Source organism: Danio rerio, chromosome 8 (assembly GCF_049306965.1).
Source record: "Danio rerio strain Tuebingen ecotype United States chromosome 8, GRCz12tu, whole genome shotgun sequence".
Classification (NCBI taxonomy): Eukaryota; Metazoa; Chordata; class Actinopteri; order Cypriniformes; family Danionidae; genus Danio; species Danio rerio.
Window position 1 is genome coordinate 63,270,858 of NC_133183.1, and position 24,143 is coordinate 63,295,000.

General features: G+C 37.8%; 1 protein-coding gene across 1 annotated transcript in view; it reads left to right on the forward strand.

Moving 5' to 3' along the window:
- The first annotated feature begins 2,366 nt into the window (after window positions 1-2,366).
- Window positions 2,367-24,143, forward strand: part of gnb1a (guanine nucleotide binding protein (G protein), beta polypeptide 1a) — a 64,375-nt gene continuing 42,598 nt past the window's right edge. Inside the window, 1 exon segment of the mRNA NM_212609.1 lies at window positions 2,367-2,666. The gene's annotated coding sequence lies outside the window, so the exon portion shown is untranslated.

Genomic DNA, 24,143 nt, shown 5'->3' on the forward strand with positions numbered 1-24,143 from the left:
GCTTGGTAAAGCCTGTGTTAGGGCTGCAGTGTGTGACTGATCAGCGTGTGTTTTGCTGTATAGTCTCTAAGTAACAGCACTTCCCCGTGTGCATCCGAGTCTCCGCGGAGTACCATCTCAGGCCGGTGATAATGAGCTGTGGGTTTCAGACATGCTCCCTCTGTTGTTTCGGTGGTCCCTCGTCTACTTGCCTCGCATTTGTTCCCTTTATTTTTTTATTACAGGCCTCGCATGCAGAGTGGAGCCAGAGGGATTTGGTCTCCATGAGTGCTGTTGAAAGTACACGCAGTGAAGAAAACAAGCTGCTGCTTATGAGAGAAATGATGCAACACATGCTGAGAGATCTGTGTCATTTCTGTTACAGCAGACACAGCCATGTATATGTTGAAGACTATATATATAAATATATATATATATATATATATATATATATATATATATATATATATATATATATAAATAAATAAATAAAAGTATAGATATACGTTTATCATATAGGAAATACTGAGGAAAATGTTAAACAGCACTCTGGGAATATTTTTAAAAGAATTAAAATTTCACAGGAAGGAGGATCATATTTTTGTCTTTCAGTATTTTATTGATTTTGATTCAGAATAGGAATATTGTGGAGAAAAAAATAAAGAAAATAAAAGACAAACAGAAAGAAAGAACAGAAAGATAAAGACAGAAAAAGAGACAGAAAGACAGAAAAAAGACATACAGTCAGAAAAAGAAAGTTAAAGAAAAAAGACAGATAGATAGATAGATAGATAGATAGATAGATAGATAGATAGATAGATAGACAGATAGATAGATAGATAGATAGATAGATAGATAGATAGATAGATAGATAGATAGATAGATAGATAGATAGATAGATAGATAGATAGAAAGATAGATAGACAGACAGACAGACAGACAGACAGACATATAGATAGATAGATAGATAGATAGATAGATAGATAGATAGATAGATAGATAGATAGATAGATAGACAGACAGACAGACGGACGGACGGACGGACGGACGGACGGACGGACGGATGGATGGATAGATGATAATGGATGGATGAATAGAAAGAAAGAAAGAAAGAAAGAAAGAAAGAAAGAAAGAAAGAAAGAAAGAAAGAAAGGAGAGAAAGAGAAAATGCATACAGTCAGAAGAAAGAAAAAAGAAAGATAGATGAAGCGACACAACTGACTTGGGTGGGTCACGTGATGATGACAAATCGGCGGTTGTAGTAAGAAAGAGATAGATAGATAGATAGATAGATAGATAGATAGATAGATAGATAGATAGGAAAAGAAAGAAAGAAAGAAAGAAAGAAAGAAAGAAAGAAAGAAAGAAAGAAAGAAAGAAAGAAAGAATGCATACAGTCCGAAGAAAGAAAAAAGAAGGATAGATGGAGCGACACAACTGACTTGGGTGGGTCACGTGATGATGACAAATCGGCGGTTGTAGTATGTCCAAGTTCCATTCATGCTACTCACATTCATATTGTATAGACTAGAGCGTACTTTTCTAACGGCCAAGTAGTACGTTTAAATCCAAATGCAGTACCTACTGAGTAGTAGGCGGTTTTAGACGCAGCCCTATCACCACTAGGCGACACTCAATAGAATGTTCCATTGCAACAACAGCCCTGCGATTCCACCATTTTGGAGTGAAAGCGATCGGCCGTCCATTTGATCTTATTGCTGTCGCGATGAAAAGCAGCTGCTTTATTTATTCATTTATTTAAAAAGCGCATTAAAGCTGAAATACAACCTGAAAGACGACAATTCAACACTTACTATCACAATCATCAACACTTGTAATAGTTTATTTTACAGACTTATAATATGTTGTTGTTCTATTGGAGTTTTCATTCCAAAATGGCCGCCGTGTGACACTAGAGGCATCTCCTGGCTGTTTCTCAAATCACACTAGATTGTCGCCTCATGGTGATTCTATTCTCTCTGCAGCCCTAATCTAGGAGTTTTAATGAAAACAAGCAGGTAGTGCATTTTTATGACCTGCACAGATGAATTGTCTACCACAAAACTAGCAATGTGAGCTAGCAAAATCAATATGGTTAGTTTTGGTTTCATGTGTACTTTAATCGCCTAGTTAGATCTTGCAGATGACAACACAATTGAGGTAATTTGCAACGGCTACATCATTAAATATGTGTACAGTCTTGAGAAGCGAAAAACTATAACCGAAATCACAATGTTATTCCAGAAACGCGTATTTTATGCTAAAAACAGCGAAACTTGATTTGCCGCCGAAACGGTTGAATCCTCTGCGTGATGACGCAGGCGCAGCGTGGGGTTTCCCAGCCCTGAGAGCAGGGTCACCGCGCCCATCTCTGCTGTCTGATGGCCGGAGCGAGAGCCTGACACACCGAACGCACAAGAAGCTCTCCAGCGCCCGCGGACGACCAGTGTGGAGCTACCGAAAGACGAAAATCTGGACCGAGCCGCCTTCAGCACCGGGAATCAGCGTGAAGCTCGCGTTATTTGGGCAGATTCGGCGCGGTTGCAGCTGTCGCGGCTGCGGGTTCGGGGAGTGCCGCTCTCCGCTGACTGACTGACGGACTGTCTGCAGGTCGGGCAGCTGTGGAGCTCTGTTCGCTGTTTACAGTCAATGCTAAATAAACAATTAACTGCTCCGACAGATCTCAGGTCAGTGGTGATCTTTAATCCTCTCTCTAATGTCCGGCTGATTGGCTTTATTCGGCTGTTCTGGGGTCTGTGGGGTGGGGGCCGCTGCTTTGGACTCCACACAAACGGTCTGTCATCGCGGTTTATTTTGGTTTTTCTGCGCTGGGAAACGTCAAACTGCAATCATCCGTAGGCCACATAACATTAAGTGGTTTAGTGTGTGTTAACTTCCTCAAATCACGGTCATGTGGTAGAGATGTGCTGTTAGCTGCCTAGCGGAGCTCATTTATTCAAGTCTCAATATTGACGATCATCAGGATTAAACGCTGTCAGGTGATTTCTGCCATCGACAGCGGTTGTATTATATAACTCCCGTAGATGGGCTCCGTGCTGCTGAAACTGCTCAGAGGTGGACCGCTCCTGATGTTTGGCCTTGTTGACGAAAATAAATCCTGCTTTGGCGTGTTTTTCAAAGGCTGCATTGGTGCACTTCTGACTGCTCATGATGGTGATGAAATGGACAGTGAAGATGGAGGATAAAGCCAAACTGCCTCCCCCTCTTCACTTCATCATGGAGTCGCAGTATTTGTGCATTAAAATCTGCGATGGAGCCTCGAAACACACCCGGGCTGCTGTCGGTTATAATTGTGTGCGTTTGATTGGCTTCAAATGTAAGCCTGTGCTTCTTCTAACGACCTTAAACGCGAGCTAATGGGATTTTCTCGATCTGTTTAGCGTGTTTGTGTGATTTGTGTCAATGTGTGTGTGGAGGAAATGTGAATGAGGAAGAGCTGCTTCAGTGTGTTTCATCACGGTTTGCAGTAGTGATCGTATGTAAAGCCGGTGTATGTGTGTGTAAAGTGTGTGTGTGTGTGTGTTTAAGGCGCATCTACTGTCCTCAATCATGATGGTGTGCTGAAACATGTACACGGGCGCGCGCGCGCGTGTGTGTGTCAGCAGTGTGTTCATGTGCTGAATGAATGAGTGTGTGTGTGTGTGTGTGTATGTTCACGGCCTACAGCTGCTGCTGCTGCAGCCAACAAGATGGCGACTGATGAAGACACAGCCCTGCCTCACACACACTCACCATCACGCTTGCTCTCATATACTGCTCAAAACATGGCTTATGTGCTCAAAATAGCGCCTTTTCTTATACATATGACGCTCAGAACACTCTTTCATAGTTTAACACAGGGTACACACGCATATGAAACGTTTATACTTCATAATATGACTGATATAAATCACAGCACTCCTCTACCTGCTGGTAGTTTTGGGAATATTGCTTGGTAGTTTCAGGTTCTTTTAGTTTCTACCTGCTACACAGGAACCTGATATCAATCTAACACTGAAGACACAATCAGTGTTGAAGGATTACAACATGAACTGATAGAAATGAACAGAACTACCAATGCTGTGGAGCTATTATTTGACAGATTGTCCCAACTTGCACCATTATTCTGACTTCAATATCATTCACATTAACGGTTAAAGAACTTTCACGAATCAGTTGTCAGTTTATTGTCAGATGTTCTGTGCAATAAACGTTTTAATTTCAACGTACAGATCATTACAAACATTGACAGATCTTTTTTTTTGCAGAGATTTAAGAGGTGAACTTCATTGTAGGGCTGGGCGACTTGTCTTGATTATCTGAACGTTTTAATTCGATTACAATTAATTAACTTTTATTTATGTATTTTGTGTTTTTGTCCTCAGAGTTCACTGAGGAACAAGTAAAGGATATCGGGTGTATTACTTTTAAAATAATTGAAAATAATTAAAGTGAACACACACAATCTATTATCTATGAATAATTATTGAACATCAACACTAAACCACGGAAATTAAAACACGTTGCCCTAAAACGCTGCTTTCCGCACCTCCCACCCTGATCACCGCTACCAAATCAACCAATCACAAAGCTTGCACTATGCATCCTTGTGACGTGTAGTTAAATTTTTTTTGAGAGGTGTGCTGTTATGCGAAGTCTGCGCTGGACCGTACCGTATGTGTGCACTTGGCGGAAGTAAAATGTTAGATAATATAACAAGTAGGGATGCCACGATTCTCAATATAATATTGAACCGTACAGTACGACCTCCACGGTTCAATACGCGCTTGTAAAAGATTTGCAGCCGGTGATTGGAGACTTTTGTCATCTTATAAAAGCACTCGATCCGCGTTACAGACTACAGTCTCGCATTTTTCAGCATTTTTTTGGTTTTTTATGTTTACTGAAGTACAAATATGTTTATTTAAAATGGCCAATTTATCTTTATTAACTTCACATGTGTCTTTATTTTTTGTATAAAGACACCAGTTTGTACATAGGCTACCAGCAGCTGAGATTTCACTGTTCATTTTTTCATACAATACACTAGGAACTACTGTACTTTTCTTGGCTTTTAAGTACAACAAAATGAATTGCAATAAATCGTTTTTATTTTTTTCTCCTTAACCTCTCACTGTTTCTATTGCCTATAGAATAAAAAAAACACAGGTCAAGCCATGAGAACCGAACTGAATCGAAAACCGTGTTAAAAACCGAGTTATGTATTGAGCCGTGAGCTAACTGTATTGTTGCATGCCTAATAACAAGTATAAAACATAATAGAATACGTATAAATAAGCCTAAACAGAGCAGGGTCATGGACTACGCACACGGTAGGGAAAGTAATCGAAAATTTGACCTGGAAAAATTGGATCGATTATTAGATTCTGAATGTCGATTTCGATTAATTGTCCATCCCTACTTAATTGTATTGTGAAGGAAACTAGCCAACCAATAGCATTCATGCTTTTTAGTCACATGATTATTTTTACTAATTGACAGTAAAAATAAAACCCAGACAACAGTGAACATCTTTGCGAACATAAATGCTGATTCAAAGGGATTGCTCCTTTACTATTTTCAAACATTTATTAAACACAAAAGAAAGAATAATCATCGACTTCCATTGCATTTGTTTTTCCAACTATGAAAGTGTATTAGAAATGTCGTGGAGCTCTAAGTTGTGTAATGTAACCAGGGAAAATGCTCTGTTTCTGCTTTTGTATAAACACAATCTACTGTTAGAGAGTCGATTTATGTGTTCATTCAGAATATCTGCCAGTTTTACACTAAACGGACAGATGAATTGCATTACAAAAATGGTGTATAGTTGTGTTGGTGTTAACTGTACACCATCGCAGAGTTTTCAGCATCTCAGTTCAGCGTTTCATTCACTAAATCTGTGCCTTTCCCCTAATCTGCTTTTGAAATATCCTGTGTAACAACATGATACTTTTGGCTATCAATAAAATTGTGTTGTTCTCAGCTCCAATGAACCCATTTCAAAGTGTTTGCAATAATTTAGCACACAATGTCAAGCTCTGCGATTGTCATTTGGGCCTGCACATCTGTCATATTTAAAGGGAGTTGATCAGTGAGTGTTGTTGAATGGTTTGTTCCATATAGTCTTACGTAATGAAACCACGGCATTTGAAAGATGAGCCCGGCACACATTCACAGGACACATGAATGAGGAAACAAAACATTCCTGAACCATCGGAAAAATCCCCTTTTGATTCATACCACAGGAGGTATGTCCACTGTGGTGTAAAGTTCCTGCACCGTGAACTGAAGAATGCTACAGCCAGCAACATAAAACATAGCTGTCATATTCAAGTACACAAGTGTTGTTGTGTTCTGAAATATGACAGAGTACTGTTCATCACTGGCCTCGCATGTTTACGCAAATTTCTTTTCCCATTTGGTAACGTGTCCACCAAAGTGCTTTTATCCAGCGCGAAATATCAGCCATTTTGAACCCATCGAGCAGTGGAAGGACTTCGGTGGTGCAAAATCGTTTGAGAAATCAATTCTGAGCTTTATTTTGAACAGCTGATGGCGCTCTAGGCTACACTCAAATGTTCACGAGGAAGAGCGATTGTGTGTTCACCTTATTCCCCAATATTCTTATTATAAACAAATAAGCTCATGATGAACGCCCGCTAATTCGCTTTAACGATTCCTAAATGCATCAATTTTCGCTCTTTATGAAAGATGATCACTATTCTTTCCATCATTCTGTCGTTTTTAAATGCGCACCACTCTCATTAGCTCCTTTCACAGTTATAATCACAAAAAGTACTGCACGATATATCGCAAAATTATCATCATGGCGATAATAGTTTAAGCGAAATACGTGTCGCAGATGTGTGATAAATGACCTTTGTATTGTTTTTATCTAAATTTGACCGATCACATGGCGCAAAACTGTCACCTCCACAGTAGTTGCTGTTCCGTTCAACCCAAAGGTGAACCCAGAGCTGAAATCAAACACTTATGGGTGGAGTCTAGACGAGAGAGGTAAATGACGACAGCCAATCAGAGTCAGAATATCTGATTTCACTCATTGATAGTGTTTTAAAGACGAAATGTTTGCACGTTTGACAGTTTTTAGTCGGAATTAGAGTTAATTAGATTAAAATTTTTATTTTAATATCATTAAATTAATAAATGATTTAAAAACATGACTAATACAAATATTAGGCACATATTGTTATCAAAATACTCAACAACATTGCTTGTTAATTTCAGTATCGTGCAGTCCTAATACGAAACGGTCATTTTGATGTAATTACCAGAAAAAAGTTACCATTGACACACATTACATACAGCATAATTCCGAGTATTTTATGGTAATGTAACACCTTCTTATTATGAAAAATTGACAAGGGCGTTCACACGCATTTACCAGAAATTTTCTTGAAAAAATTGTGAAATGGGGCTGGGGCTGCACAATATATCGTTTCAGCATCAGCAATATCGTAATGTGATCATTCGCAATAATCACGTCGCAGGATATGCAATGTTGAGTTTGTGTCGTCATTTGCACGTGTTTGTGATTGCATAATGATTTTAAAAGCATTCAGGTATAAGAAATTGTACCGTTTGTGAACTTTTTTTTTATTTAAAAAAAAATTTTCATTCACCTACTGTAGCATACTGTTGGATTCGTGAAATTATTAAACTTTATTTCAGTTGTGTATTTTTCTTGATTATATTTATAGATTGTTATGCATGAAAGTACTCACAACACATGCAAATACAGAAACGCACTGCAAGTAGCACAGACCACAACGAAAACATGTCGGGGGACCCCAAAAAGTTTATAGATTGTTTTTTGGAATTTAAGGAGATGCAATTCCACGGTAGATTCATCCCAATTGATCTAACTTGGGTTGGCGATATATCGGCGGTGATATCGTTATTGGCCAATAAATGCTATTTTTAATGTTATTGTTATCTGTCCATTATGAAAATTAGGCTGACATCTTTAAGCCGATAGATTACGTAATTGTGCAAAACTGCCTGCCTCGCACATACCTGGGTGAAACTTGTTCAGGCTTGTCCAGTGCACTATAACGGGAGTTCCTCACATCGTTAATTCCTTCAAAGTTCGTCATTTCTTTGTGTGGTATTGCTGTGCTTTAATAACCTTACAATAAAGTAACCATATTCCGTATCATTGTCAATATGTTTGATAGAGTTTCATTGTGTATTTTGTTTTTATTTTGTTTTTGTAATTTATTTTTTGGCTTGCTGATTTATGTAAAATCGTGAATATAGATTTATATTCAACTTGCAATTTTGAAATAGCTTTTGTGCTTTGATTGTGCTTTTAGTTTCAAGTTTTTAAAATAAAATCAGTTGTTCACTGTATAAAAATATCACATTTTAAAATATTTATATTTATCGGCTAATATATCGGTTATCAGCCTCCAAATCTGAAGAGTTATCGGTTATCGATATAGGCCAGAAAATCCATATCGGTGCATCCTTAGATCTAACATTATTAATGCTTTCCAAATAGAGATGTTAAGTCATCTAGTGAAATCCTATTCATATCGCAAAACAAAAAAATATTGCATTGTTAAATTTTTCTAATATCATGCAGCCGTAAATGGAGCTAAAGATAGATTTGGCTTCAACAAAAGCACATTGGTGGACAGTACTCTGTGCTGCATTAATAAATGGGACATTTTGCGTTCGTGTGCTGTATAATTAGCTTTGTCTGAATGATTTGAAGCTAGCTTCATTACAATCCGCACGAAAATCCAGAAAGCGCGTGAAGCTTGCGCATATTTGTTGCTTATTTTTTTCCCATCCTGATCTCTTTTTATCCCACTTCATGTTTTGAGCCGAAGCTCTGAATAGGATTAAGTTGTTCCCGTCCATAGATGGCAGCTTTCGGGATTATGGATTTGGTCAGTGATAGTGCTGATTTGCCTTATGTCTGTTTTATCCAGCTCTCTCTCCGCAGTTGACGTGCCCTTTCAGCATATTTGATCTTTAATCCTTAAGTAAAGTTCATGCCACTGTGTGTCCTATACTGTAACCGTGGCTCTCGTGGCATATTTCTGTTTGATGTCTCTGTATTTGTCGATGTGTTATGTAATCTGGATGAATGATGGGGATGTAGCGCATCAGCTCATTCACACGGATGCGGATGCAGATATAGAAGCACAAACACAAGCTCGTTTCAAGAGGATTTTGTGTTAGGATTTTTGTTATAATGTCAAGTTTGGGAAATTTGGAGTAATATAAATATATAATATAAATGGCATATTTTTACATTTATTTATAAACTTATTAACTCAGGCAAGGTAAGAATATTTCAGTAATCAAAAATCACAAACTTATTAATTATTATTTATCCAAGATTTGATTGAATCCAAGATATTCTCCGCGTCATACTCCTGCATTATTCCATTTCTAAATTATTTGATTTCTCATTATTAAAATCATATGTTCATTTTTAATATTGATTAGGGCTGTAACGATACGCGATATGAAACCGAAATCGCGACACTGATCTACGATCCTGTGTCGCGATGTGATAAGGGAGAGTCGCGACACACCATGGGACTTCCAATAACGTCACGCCTGCCTGCAAAAGTTGAGTTAGTTGAAGAAGAACGTGAGGAAACTTTTTTTTTTTCGCTCGACATTACGAGCACTGCTCCGTTTAAGCCCTCGCAATATGCGATTAGCCGGGAGAGCTCGCACGGAGCTCTTAGTAAGGGACCGTCTGAATGTGTCAGGAATATCAAAACAAAACCAACTTAACCCCGCTTGACAACCGACAACAGCAGGAAAATTGCCAATGCTGTCGAACGATGCTTTGCTCACACTGTTAATGTGGCTGTGCAGAGAGGGATGGGCGTTCACCAGATGTCCCGACTCCTCGGCAGAGTAAGGAAAGTTTTCACGTTTTTTCACTGCAATTTTAACATGATGGTGTTTCAGAAGCAGAATTTTCAACCACCTTAAATCCAACGAGTTTGGTTTTCTTGAAAGAAATAAGTTGTTTATTTGTTAAATGTTTACTTGATTTGTGGTTTGCAGCACAGGCATTAAGCCTCAGTTACCTCAGTGTGAAACAGTCGCCATTTAATTTACGTTTTCTGTGTAAGAGAACTTGATTGAAAAAGATTTTTCAACATGCTTGAATCATCTCCACAATGGAGTTTAGTTCTGTTTGGTTTTTCAACAGTATTTTGTTACAAAGAAAACAGAAGTGATATAGCTTTGGCTATTTATTTATTTTATATATGGCTATTTATATTGTTAATAATTTGCATAGTTAATATTGTTCTTTGATGTTCAGTTTATAAAGGTTTTTCAAATGTTATTTAATAAAGAATATAGTTTTAAAAATCTTTTTTACCACCCCCCACGGAAAAAAAATTGTGATACGAACTGATTCTCGGGTTTGGTGTATCGTTACAGCCCTAATATTGATTCTCAAGGAATACTCTTGAGACCAAATATGACATCTCGTATAACTGGTAAGATGGAATTTTTTTTGTTTATGGGCAGTTTGTGAGCATTTTATAAATTATACCTCACTCAAGTCTTAAAAGAATGACTTTTAGTAGGTGCATTAAAGCACATCTGATCTGAACATGAATGTGCAGTGAGTTAAACTGCTCAGAAAAGCATTGTATCTTGGAGAAAACCATTAATTATTTAATCAAATCTGTTCTGTTAATTGACTATTTCTGTTTGTTCTTGTGAAAAAGAAAGTAAAATAGACATTAAGTTACATAAGGGTGAATATTTAATGCATGCATTGTCATTTTCAGGTGAGCTACACCTTTGAAAAGGCATGTTGTTTGACAGAAATGCTTTCTAAAATGATAAAGGGTGTGTGTGTGTGTGTGTTTAATCATGCACACACCTGTCGATCTCTTTGTATAGTTGTGGATGAGCGAATGACAGATGCTTTGTGAGACTCTTGAAGTATTTGTTTACAGACTGATTCCAGTAAAGCATTACACGTCAGCTTCAGACCTGCTGTAAAACCTTAACCTGATTAGTTTAATGATATGAAATTAATATAAAAGTCCTCGTCCAGTAATCAGAGTCATTTCTGGGAAAGTCGTGGAAATGTATTGGTGTAGGAACAATGGAGTATTCATGATTATTCCATGATAGCAGTTGAAATGTTACTAGACGCAGTGATTACATCAGGTATCAGTTTAGAGAGCGGTGTTAGCCATCATCATTAGTAAACAGGAGATCATTGTACAGGACCAACAGAGATGTCCTGAACCTCTGAGTCTATAAAGTCCATATTGATCATGAGTGAATGTGAGTAAGCTCTGTATTGATTGTTGTGAAAAACTAAAGGTGCGTCCTGTGTATCCTCTAATATTTTAACTTATGATTATCCAAAACATTTGGGAAAAAGATGCTTTAAATTTGATCCCAGCTCTTCACCGCTCTTACGCCCCATTCACACGGGGTTTCAGCGTCAATGCTAGACTGAAGGCGTGTCGTCATAGATCGTCAGCCAATGAAATTCAGTCAGCAATAGGCCACTGTCTAGCTGGTGTATTTGCATACAGCGATCTAATTGGCTGACGCTTCCGTCGGCGCTTAAAGTTGAGCTAGTCCCAACTTCTGCAGCGAGTAAAGCCTCTGAAGCGGCGCCAACGGATTCACAATGCAGTTCGGCAACGCTTGACGTCACCCATTCAAAGTGAATGGGAAGCTTTGAAGCTGACGCCCCCTGTGAATAGGGCGTTATGGTGTTGGGTAGTGACGCTTCAGTGTAGAAATGCAGGGTTTCACACAGTTCCTTCATGTTGTCCCAACACAAATCGATTATGTTAACTTCATTGTTTTTACAAATTTAAGTAGGTTGAAAATAAAATGACTAAATTGTCCCAAAAAATCCTTAAGAGAGAAGTTGTTTCTTGTTTTAAATAAGTAGTTTAAACTAGCAGACACGGATGAAGCATCGAGCATGAGTGATTCACATGTTGAGTCAATGCAAAGATGCGAATAGACATTCTGCAGTGTGTTTCGCGCAAATGAAGCGGTGTGAGTTGATCATTTTACGTGTTTATGCATGTTATAGCGCATATCGATCAAGTTTTAAAATCTGATCTTCAGCTGACATTCGTGCTGCGTTAACCAATCAGGAGTTTGCTAAAGTAGGGGAGTGATTATGACGTAATGCCTGTTGTTGGTATTTCGAGGGGATATCCTCTTGCCAACACCGGACAACAGCTCATCAAACTGGACTCCGCTCAATCTAAAGGCCTCCATCATCCAGGTGTGATTTCTGGAGGAGTTGATGAACTCAGAGCTGCTGCACCTCTGAAAGGATCTAGTGGACTCAGACATGACGCTGAACGAATCTACTCTGTTTTTAGCCTTTCTAAAACACATGAACACAGCTACTCTCTCAATAAAATCCATGTTAGCCATTTAGCAACGAATCTATTGTGAAGCGAATTTGACACATGTATTAAATGAATTAGATGCGCGAATGAAGCGAGTAATCTCAAAATGTTTTATCTGTGCTCTCTGCATTTGGTGTGAACACAGCGCAAGTCTTCTAAGAGTCCAAAATTCAATTTAATTCCAATTTAATTTCATGCAAAATGTCTTAATAGTTTAAATTGCAGCGTTATCCCACGATGGAAACTAGAACTAATGCTGCACGTGACAAATCACAAACAAAGCAGCATTTACGTACTATTTTCACAGTACTTCTCACTCCGTACACTCAAATTACATTTGATGTTTGTTCAAAATACTTATTAATTGAGGGACTACTTAACTGCAATATGGTCAACCAGGGTTCAATGCTAAGGGTTTTTTCTACTGGTCCGATCGGGCCAATGGTTCAGTTTTTACTTGCTCTGCCAAAATTTTCACTGGCCCCACCAAAAAAAATTTAAATGAAAAAAATAAATTTAATAGCTATTTTTAGCCATATATATTAAATAATGTGTCAAAAATAATGTTTATAATTATTAAAATGTTACAAATTATTTGAATAATATTTAAAAAATGTTATTAATGAGCAAAATTAAGTGTTAACAAAACAAAAAGAGCAGTATGGAAAATGTGAAGGTATTTTTTTTCAGTTTTAAATTATTTAACAAAAGATGGCCCCAATCGAGCCAGTAATGATCCTGTCTACTGTCCCACGTGTCTCTCACACTGTCCCCGGGCCATCTTTATTGTCGAGCCCTGTCAATCCACCTAAATTTACCAAAACTAATAAGTTAACTTACTTCATGTTGTCCTAACACAAATATATTGTGTGAAACCCAGCATTTCTATACAGTAAAGAGAGGGATTGGCTTGTGCAAATATGTCTGATAATCGATGTCATTTGCGAATATTTAAGAAATGTGACGATGTCTTTTTTCGTTTCCTCCTCAGTTGGCTTAGTTTCGTCACTTTGCCACTTGGTCTTATGTGCTCATTTGCAGCTGAACAGCCAATCAGAGCGCTCTCTTTTACTGATGGCCAACGCTGATTCTACATACTAAGACTTTGCCCATTTCTCCGTCCTGAACAAGATGTGGGGCGACACCAAACAAACTCGCCTGACAGATGCTCACTGACGGCCCGATGCTGCCAAATGCCTGACCGTGTCCTGGTCTTAAAAGTGCATAGTGTGTTATTTCTGATGCAACTATAGAGTACAGGGCTCGAAAAACATCTAAGTACCTGATAGCCTTTTGGGCAAGCACTCTTCTGTTATTGATAGCCCGAAAGAAAACCAAGTGACACAAAAAGAAAAGACTTCCGTAACAAAATAAAAGAAATCCTTTTACCAAATTAAACAAGTTCTAATGGCATTTATTATTGTTCTTTTTTTTAAATAATCATATTTTATTGAATTATTTTAATATTTTTTTTTATATGTCCCTAAAAAAGCATGTGCAAACCTGCTAGGCCTAACTTTTATTGTTGTATTTTCTATTGTTTCATCAATATAGTAACAAAGTTCTAGTTTCTTTGACAACAAATTCAACCACATGTAGTGGCTCCTCAATGCATGTCAATTACATGAGTTGGAGAATGCAGAGGCTTTTAAATAGACTACATGTGTCTTACTGTTAAGATAGTTTGACCAGCAGGGTGGATTAATTTTTGGTAGCCCGACTGGAAAACATAAGAACCCAGGGACATCAGGCTAGCAGTTGTGTGAGCTCTGGAGTGAGCAGTTTCAAACACTAAAATGAAGCTACATTTTTTTTCTTGATGTTTTGCAGGCCATCAATGTAAGCAGTGTTGTCTGATTCACAAACAAATGACTGAGTTCATCATTTCACAAAATAGTTCTTGAAGAGCTGGAGATTTGACTGAATGAATTAGCTGAATCAGAGCAGTTAGCGAAGCAGCATCCGACCGGCTTCATTCACTGCGAGTGATCCTCTCTGTCAGCGCTGTACAGGCGTACGCTCTCGTGATTCATGTTTACTGTGAGCGTTTGGCCTGTCCTGTCACTCTCATTTCCTCGCAGGTTGTTTGAATACAGGCCTGTTATCAGGCTGCTTTGAATAAGCAAAGTGGACCGCAGATGGACTATACTAGTGATGCACATTTGCGTGTGCATGTGAGAAAGAAAACGGCATCGCTTTCCATTTGAATAAAGGCTCTGGTTTGTGAGCTGCAGAAATGTGGCCGGACCTGATGCAAAGCCGAGCAGCTGTCAGGATTTGCTTTGTCTCATGTGACTATGTTTGTTCACAATGGAGCACATCAGTGAACGCCCACATCTTCTGGCGCTTGAAATATTTTCTACAAGTCTTCAATCAGGTCCTGATCACGGAACTAAGCTGAGTCTGTTCCTGTTGAACCACATTACTTCACTTTGATGCAAAAGACAAGCGTAGGGGATGGTGAACTTTAAACCGCTCGACCCACAAAAACTCCTCTGATGCATGTTTCCAAATATGAAAGGAGTTCCGTTTAACAAGATGTAAAATAAGTGTGTAGTGAAGCTTCAGCTCAAAATAGCCCACAGATAATGCTCTCCAGCTCTCTGAAATTGCCCCCTTCCAGGCTTTGATCCTAATTGTGGTGGTTTGGTGACTGTCGCTTTAAATGCAAATGAGATTGTGCTTTTTTTTTTTAGAAGAGGGCGGAGCTACAAACGCCTGTGTGTCAGCATAGTGGCAGATTCAAACACAAGACTTGCATCCTATGCTAATGATGGTCACTAGTGGGTGGGGCTTTTCCATTTTGATGACGCATATGGAGAATGTCAATAAATCTTTCTGCAGACAAGTCTGATTATAAAACGTATAATTAACACATTTTTACCATTAGAAGCTGGATATATTCACACACCGCTGCCACACGATTGTGTTTAAACCCCTTATAAAAAGGATTTTTGTGTATTAGGTCTCGTTTAAGATGCACAAATAAGCTGAAGTAGTTTGATTGTGTAGAAAGACTCTATTAACTACTTTATTAAAATGATAATTTGTAAATTGCTCATTGTGGTTTGCATCTCGCTTCATCAACCGAGTTAATTGGTGGATCTTTTGTAAACTCATACATAGGGTTGTTGTGAAAACATTAACTAATAGTTTTAACTTTTGTAACTAATTACTTGAATGTAATTCATTAATCCCTTGAGGCCAAAAAGTATTATTTGCACCCCACTCCACCTAAAATTCATTCATTCTTTTTGTTTATTTTGTAGATAACTGACCAACAAAAATACATTAAAATAAAGATACAAATAATACAGAATGACATTTGTTACAAAATTAGGCTGTATGAAGTGGCCGAAAATTGTCTCAATGTTTCCTATTGTATTTTAGGGTTTTAATCTATTTCGTTTTCAGTCTACTCGGGGAAACAATCCAAAGCAATTCACTATTTTGTGAGGCGATCTTTTAAAGAGATTGTCTCGGTTGCTAATAAATCATATTGGCAGGAATAGAAATGAACTGATTCAGATGTGCGTTTGAACTGAGGCGTTAGGAAACGTGCAATGGGCTACCATAAAAGCCGAAAATTCTACAGTTTTGCGACCTTAAAGCGCTCCACAGACTATTAAAATGAAATGGTCTATTCTTGCAGAAATCTGTGAACATTTTATTGACTTTTCCACATGCAACATTGTGTATTGTAGATGAACCAGTAATGACGATACTACTGTTTACAAATACAGCGGCACTGCCAGTATTTTGGAGCCAAAGTATCGTGATACTACTATTGTACCAGTAAACCGTGCAACCATAGTCCGAAAACCTATCCACATTTTGTATTTACTTGGGTCTACATTATATAGTTTATTAAATGAAGAACAGACAATGGGTAAAACGAACATTTCGGTGGAAACGTCTGTTTTTCTTTTCTCTCGTTGTTAATTTAATAAATCATTAATTGAGAACTTCTTTGGTGTTTGTCATTTGAAGATATTTGGTCAACTCACCTGGCAGATTAAAATCAGATTTTTTGTTAGGAATGGAAAATAAGTCATTGGGGATTGATTAAACATGGCACTGGGCGAAGCAGTGGCGCAGTAGGTAATGCTGTCGCCTCACTGCAAGAAGGTCGCTGGCTCGAACCTCGGCTCAGTTGGTGTTTCTGTGTGGAGTTTGCATGTTCTCCCTGCATTTGCGTGGGTTTCCTCCGGGTGCTCCGGTTTCCCCCACAGTCCAAAGACATGCGGTAGGAAAACTTATCTTTTAACTGTCCATGCTTAATCGGTAATCGATATCGATTTGCAGGGTTATCATAGTGTATATCTTCGGCTTGGAATAGCCTTTAAATGAATCCTTTCAAATTAATCGCACTTTCATTAAAACCAAATCTAAGAAGTATCGGAATTTGTACTCTGTATTGGCTAGTTCACAAATTAAAATACTCAATTTTGTATCGGTTTGTAAACAAGGGGTATCGGTTTATCCCTACAAGTAAGTTTTGTTGTAATTTTGCTCTGCCGCTGCACATGTTTACCTAAAGAAGTACTTTAAGTCAACTTTAGATGCATGGTAGACATGCGTGTAGTTAAAGGGCCATGTGTTTCTGGAGTGTCCAGAGGAACCGGTTTGGGCAGAGGCAGACGGCGGCGTTCTGTGGAAGTAAAGTAATACCAAATGTCTCAGACACTAAAAATGCAGGTTGAATAGCGCTGTTATGAAGAATGAGGAAGATCATGCTTTGACTTAAAGTCGCCTTGAAATGGAAGATACTTTGTTCCAAGGTGAAGTATAGTTATCGCAGTGCTCAACATTTTCTCATTGTCATGCATACTGAACAATACTTTCGATGCTGCTTTGGAATTCGACCAGAAGTTACACAATACTCAACCTTTAGAAACTAAGTATGCTCCCCTGGTAGACAGCTCACAGGGCATTGGAACAGAGCCACAGTCACATGACCTTTCTGTGTGTTAATTGGCCAAAAAGCGTTCCTTCACCATTGTAAGTGTGTGTTTGGTCTTGTTGACATGAGTTTTGTACTCGGACAGGTAAGAATCCACTGTAACTGATCTGTCACGTGTCCAGTGGAGTCAACGTGAGCTGTGAACTCACCAAGCAACATGCTTTCCTGCAGCTAGCGCATTCTTTTATTGGCTTTTGGGTTTTTGTTTTGTTTTGTTAAACTTTTACAAATATAGCAGAAGAGTTTTACAGGAAAACTAAATTATTATTAAAAGTATTATTCTCAATCATTCAGAAAATTACAAATACAATCAGTCAATCCATCGAAAGTTGATCAATGGCATAGAGTTGCTTGGATTTCTGCTTCTGGTTTTATTAAACACTATAAGATAATTTGTGTATGTTCTAAAATTGAAGAATGATAATAAAATAAGTAAGTACTGGACTGGACCAACTGATCAGCAGCAAAAAAAGCAAACCCTCTGCTTACTCTTTTCATCAAGTTTTTAGTCATGGCGTTATACGTGTTGACTCTGTGATTGTAGTCGCTGTGGTGGCTTAAAATAGAGCAGAGTCGTGTTAGTGGTCTTAATGGGCCATTAATGGACATGCTGGCGGATGATTGTTCTCATGTCATTCTGATCAAACACAAGTCAATTCACCAGAAATCTCTTTCAGTATGGCATGTGACCTACATACTACTTCTAGTGCACTTCCCTCAATTCCAGCACAAACATATACACATGATAGATTTCACTTCAGCGTTACAGTTTTTGTGTATCATTTAAGTTGCGTTTAAATTAATTAAATCAGCAGTGTACAAATATAACCAGAATCTAATGGTAAACTTTAACTAATACAATTTTTAATAATGACACTTGTTTAAATCAGTCTGCAGAAACACTTTGATTGACATTCTCCCTTTGTATGTGTCATCAGAGAGGGAAAGCTAAGCCCACTAGCGATCATCCCTCCCTCATTAGCATAACCAGCCCTGAGTGGGAATCAGCCCTCAATCATTAGAGTTTTGAACCTGCCACTGTGCTGACACAAGGCATTTGTAACTCCGCCCTCTTCTGAATAGAGCACAATCTCATTTGAATTTAAAGCGACAGTCACCAAAACGCCACATTTAGGATCAAAACCTGAAAGAGTGAGTTTCAGAGAGTTAGAAAACATTATTTGTTTGCTATTTTGAGCTGAAACTTTGACCCATTTAAATCTCAGGTAATGTAATTCAAATGGCACAACTGCTTGCAAAACAAAAAACATGCAAATGTTTATTTTTTATTTATTTATTTATTTTTTGCACAGCTAACAATACACATTTAATACATTTGTAATAATTATCTTGCACATATTGCAAGGAAAAAATTCCTGAATTTCCTGAAGGTTCCAAAAGTGTCAACAGCTAATACGCTACAAAGAAATTGGTGTCTGGTGTGCAGTTTTTTATTTAAAATTTTGTTCACCAAATTATATGTGCGCTCCTGATTTCGAATGTGGATCATACATTAAATAGTCTTCAGATCACCCCAAACATGCTTTCACATTCGAAAACGCGAGCTGCACCGTAATGCCTTTTTGTTGCGGTTTACTTTTTATGTTGCTAGGCAACGACTAAATCAGCTGCGTAATGTTCGTGAGTGTTGCTGTTGATATTGGTATTTTTTAATATTTATTAATGTTGTGACATTTAAGATTTGTAAAGTCATACAGCTCCGAATAACTCAGAACAGTAACCGCTAGTCTCTCCTCTATCTTCAAAAGTCTTCGTAGTCATCACAACGGAAATCCCGCCTCTGCTTTCATTTGATTGGAGAATGAAAAAGACGAGACTGACACGCTTTTTCCACTCAGTTTACGTTTTTCAATTGCTAGCGCACAACAGCAAAAACGCAAAGCACACCAGTCGGTTAAAATGCGAGGCGCACAGGGCACATAAGCAGCACGCAAAACGCTCACAGCTGTTAGTAAATCATTCAAAAACCTATTAAACCTATTAAATTACTATAAAAACCAACTTAATACAACTATAAAGACTCATTTATGATCACTAATGTTAATCTTGCACAAAATAACGCTGAATTTCAACATGTATTTTCCTTTTACAGCCTGACACAAAGCATGCTCGGAACTAGAAATCTGGTTAGGTTTACTCATTTTTAATTGATGCAACTCGTTCTATTAAACACAATTAACTTTTCTTAACTATTTGAGTGAAAGAAACTCATTTGATTGAGTTCATCAATGCACTGCTCTGTTTTATAACAAAACTTCAGTGCATTGTAGACGTGTATGGAATGGAGAACCACTGATTTATACACTCATACATAGGGATGGGTATCGTAAAGGTTTTAACAGCATTAATACTTTTAATGATACCACTTATTGGTTTAGTACTTTAACGGTTTTCTTATCGGTACTTTTTGTTGTGTTTTTTATTATTATTATTTTTTAAATAAAAAACAAAACAAATTGAACATAATTAACAAAATTTTATTTTATGGCTCCAAGCACCATATCCAACTGCATGGGGAGGCTCAACCAATGGCAATAATAAATGTTGAAAATCGCCATAGAAATATACATATTTTTACGTGCCTAATATCCGATGACCAGAAAGTGATACATTTTTTATATTCATTTTACATAGTTAACATTTATTTTGCACATTTTATAGCTGTACATTCAATGTTGTATATAGTAATATACTGTACATACGTTTGTCAAAACTCTATGTCTTTTGTCCTGTCCTTCTGTTGCACCGTGAACACTTCAGCCAACACCTGGCAGTAAAGCTCTTTCTGATTCTGCTGGGTTGCTTTGGGTCCAGGTATTGCTGTATGGACTGTGCTTGAACAAACTCTTCATTTTTAGACGTGTCTCTGTGCAGATCGCAGTGCTGCACGTCCTCTACAATGGCAGGTTATAAATAGATGTGCTATTGACAGCGCAGGAAGACTCTCCTCCGCTGGACGCGTGTCGTCCTGCTTCTTATGTCCATTTGTGATGTCCGTCTTCCCCTCCAAATGAACTCTCTCCCCATAATGAAGGCCTTTTGTGTTTAGTTGTATTTTCTAAAATGTATAGTTCTGTCTGCAGTACATGGATGGATCCCAAATCTAGCATCATTTTGCAATGATTCATTTATTAACCAATATAAAGAATCAAATATGTTTTTTTTTTTACACAATTAATATAATAGTAATAATAAATGATATTGGATAAAACTTGAAACCAGTAATGGTAAACAGATGATGAACACCCATTAAAGCTTAATTTTGTTAATGAAAACTAATAAAACTAATTAATTTAACTTTATAATTATAATAACTGCATTTCTGTGAGCTTTGTGAAGTGTCCTTGTATTCAGTTTGTGGATTAAAATGAGGGTTTGCACCACTGAAAGCTCACTAGAAGTCATTCAAAATCATCCTGTTTTTTGAGTTGACAAGTGTTGGTACATTACTCTGGCTATATTGCATTACATATGTTTGCTAATTTTAATAATGTTCTAGCTTTCCATTTGCCACAACCAAGAAATAGATTATTTCAGGCTGTGAATCGATTCAGTAGTTCTAAAACGGCTTAAAATTGTTACATTGTTGCTCTTTGCTCTTGGTGCGGTTCGCTTTCACACTGCAAAGTTTCTAGACGGACCAAAAACAAGTCATGTATGAGTAAACTCTCCTCCATTGGTCAGAGTTTCAGGGTTTGTTTTGCAGAGTCCCTCTCAGCTGTTGGGGGGGTGGAGGTTTGGTGGTGTTTAACAGGTTGTGCGCAATGTGTCTGTGGAACAAGGAGGGATGCGGTGGGGAGGGGTGAGAAGGGTGCGCAATGTATTTGAGGACCGGGAGGGAGACGCGCGATTACCAGGAGATTATCACTTGTTTGCGGGCAGCCGAGAGTCTCTGTTCATTTGCGGGAGACTCCCGAAACTTCCGGGAGACCTGATGTCTGGAATGACCTCCCGCCCTACTCATAATTCTCTCTTCATATAGCCGTATGCCTCTTACATGTCTATTATACACTGTGATATAACCGGGCTCAGATCGTTTGCTTTCTCACTACAATCGATCCGCTCGAGTTAATTTTATTTTCAGACCACCTCATGTGTAATATAATTCAGTGCTTCTTGTACAATCGGAGACTTGCTTTATATCGGATATCACTCAGCCAGTGGAGATTGCTGATTTTAAAAAGAAAAAAGACCTTAAACGCGCCGATATTGCATTGTCATACAGTTCACCGGAAACACCTAACCCAGGTTACTGGCAAATTAAAAGTCCTATTAGCATGCTTCGCATATACCCTATAGCCTATCGCAGGCTTTGATTATTTATGACAGGTTAATAGATAAAGATGTTATACTTTTATAATTGATTTGATGAAACTGGTGAAAATGAAAATGTGATGAGACCAGTTACATTTCCCACACACGCTTGAGGTGTTTAATAAATAACATCTGTCAACTGGCCAATCAGATCTTTTTAGCAAAGAGGGGCTTGTAGAAAGCTCAGAGTTCAGCATATAGAAAAAGAGACACATTTTTGAACTTTTAATGTAATGTAATGTGTATATTTATATAGCGCATTAATAGTGTATAGCCGTACACACAAATCGCTTCACCATTATGAAGGGGGTCTCTCCACACCACCACCAGTCTGTTAACCCTTTCTAGTACTCTCTGTAAACAATTTGTGGTATAAATATATGGTGTGTTAATGTTGTCTGATTTTGTTTGTTTGCTGTTTGTTCATTCAGAGAACTCTTAAAAAAGAGATTACAAATCTTTGGGTTTTCCTGGTAAAATAAAGGTTCAAACAGTCATTTTACAAAGCATCTTTATGGGCGTTTGAGGGGTTAGTTCACCAGTTATGAATTAGATTTGTGCGTTTATGAATTGCGTCCTAAATTTCTTTGTTGGATTTGTGCGTTTATGAATTGCGTCTTGAATTTCTCAATTGGATTTGTGCATTTTATGATTTGTGTTGTGAATTTCTGAAATAGATTTGTGTGTTTATGTATTGCGTCTTGAATTTGCGAATTGGATTTGTGTGTTTATGAATTGGATTCGTGCGTTTAATAATTGCAACTTGAATTTCTGTATTGAATTTTTGTGTTTATAAATGGCACCTTGAATTTACGAATTGGATTTGTGGTCTTGAATTTCAGAATGAGATTTTTGCTTTTATAAATTGCGTCTTGAATTTCTAAATTGCATTTGTGAATTTACAAATTGCGTCTTAAACGTCTAAATTGGATTTTTACATTTACGAATTGCGTCTTAAACTTCTAAATTGGATTTGTGCATTTTCAAATTACGTCTTAAAATTTCTAAATTGGATTTGTGCATTTACAAATAGCGTCTTAAACTTCTACTTTGGATTTGTACATTTACGAATTGTGTCTTGAATTTCTAAATTGGATTTTTGTGTTTACGAATTGCGTCTTGAATTTACAAACTGTATTTGTGCGTTTACAAATTGCATTTGAATTTATGATTTGTGTTTTTGAATTTACGAATTTCATTCGTGCCTATATAAATTGCGTTTTGAATGTACGAATTGTGTTTTGTATTCATGAATTGTGCTGTCCATGTACTTAAATTTAATTTTAAGAACGTTTTATTTTTAAGACTGATCTGGCTCCATCAATACAAGTATAGCTTTATAAATATACATGCACTAAAAAAAATCTAAATATTAAAAACATTGAAGAAATGAATATGCTGATGGCCGATAAATGCGTCATCGCCGCCTTGTGAAAAGACTCCATTGTACAGCAGCAGTGGCTTGAGGATGGAGGCCAAAAGATGATGCTCGTGTTTGTTCGAAAGGGCAGAATGGAGTCAAAAAAAATCCGGCTTTTAAGACGTTCCCTCTGGCATCTTCATCATCATCCTCTTCGTCCTCCTCCTGCATTGTGTGTCTGCTGTGGAGTGGGACGACTAGAGTGCTGTTAAATATTGCATGGCTGCAGGCGCATGCTGTCGAATAAACACACGCAGGCCTATTCAGCGCATGCATTTATGCGGCGGACACACTCTCAGTGCTTCATACACTTCATCTCTTCAGGCTAGCGGCGGACACAAAGAGCTATGTAGAGGCCAGCTGTGTGTGTTTTTGGCTTGTGTTGTGACCAGTGGCGGCACTCAGAGAAAGTGGACGTGCTTTTTTCCAGAGAGTGTGTTGGGTTTGTTCTCCGAGGGGGGAGTTTTGCTTTTCATTTTTATTTATTTTTTGCTCTGAAATGAGCACAAGTCTGTTTCGGCCCTACAGCGAGGAAGACAAGCTGTGTTTGTTTGCTGTCGTGTTGAAACGAAAAGGGTTGCAGCAAATATAATCAGGTTAATTTCTTGCATTAACGTTTCTGACTCATTCAAACAAGATGTGCATGATCTTTTTTCAGTCATGCTAGACCGGTCATGATATCTATTTTTTGTTTGTACGGTATATTGCACCAAAACATATTGCGATAAACCATATTATTGTCATTTTATATCACTCATTATATAATGCTAGAATGCAAGTACAGTCTTCCAAAGACCTGGGTGTGGTGTATGACAGAAAGTTTCAGTCAACATCCTTTTTGTTAGAGAAAATGTCTACAGTAAAGCTGTACGGGTCGCTAACGCATCACATGAGAAGCACTTTTCGTAAAACAGACGCTTTACACACATAAATACTTCTGTATAAATGTTTATTATTAACCTGTCTATGAACATGAGTTGATTATAACTGCAGATCAATGACAGTGCGAAATAGCCTACTGTAATGTCTGTAATTA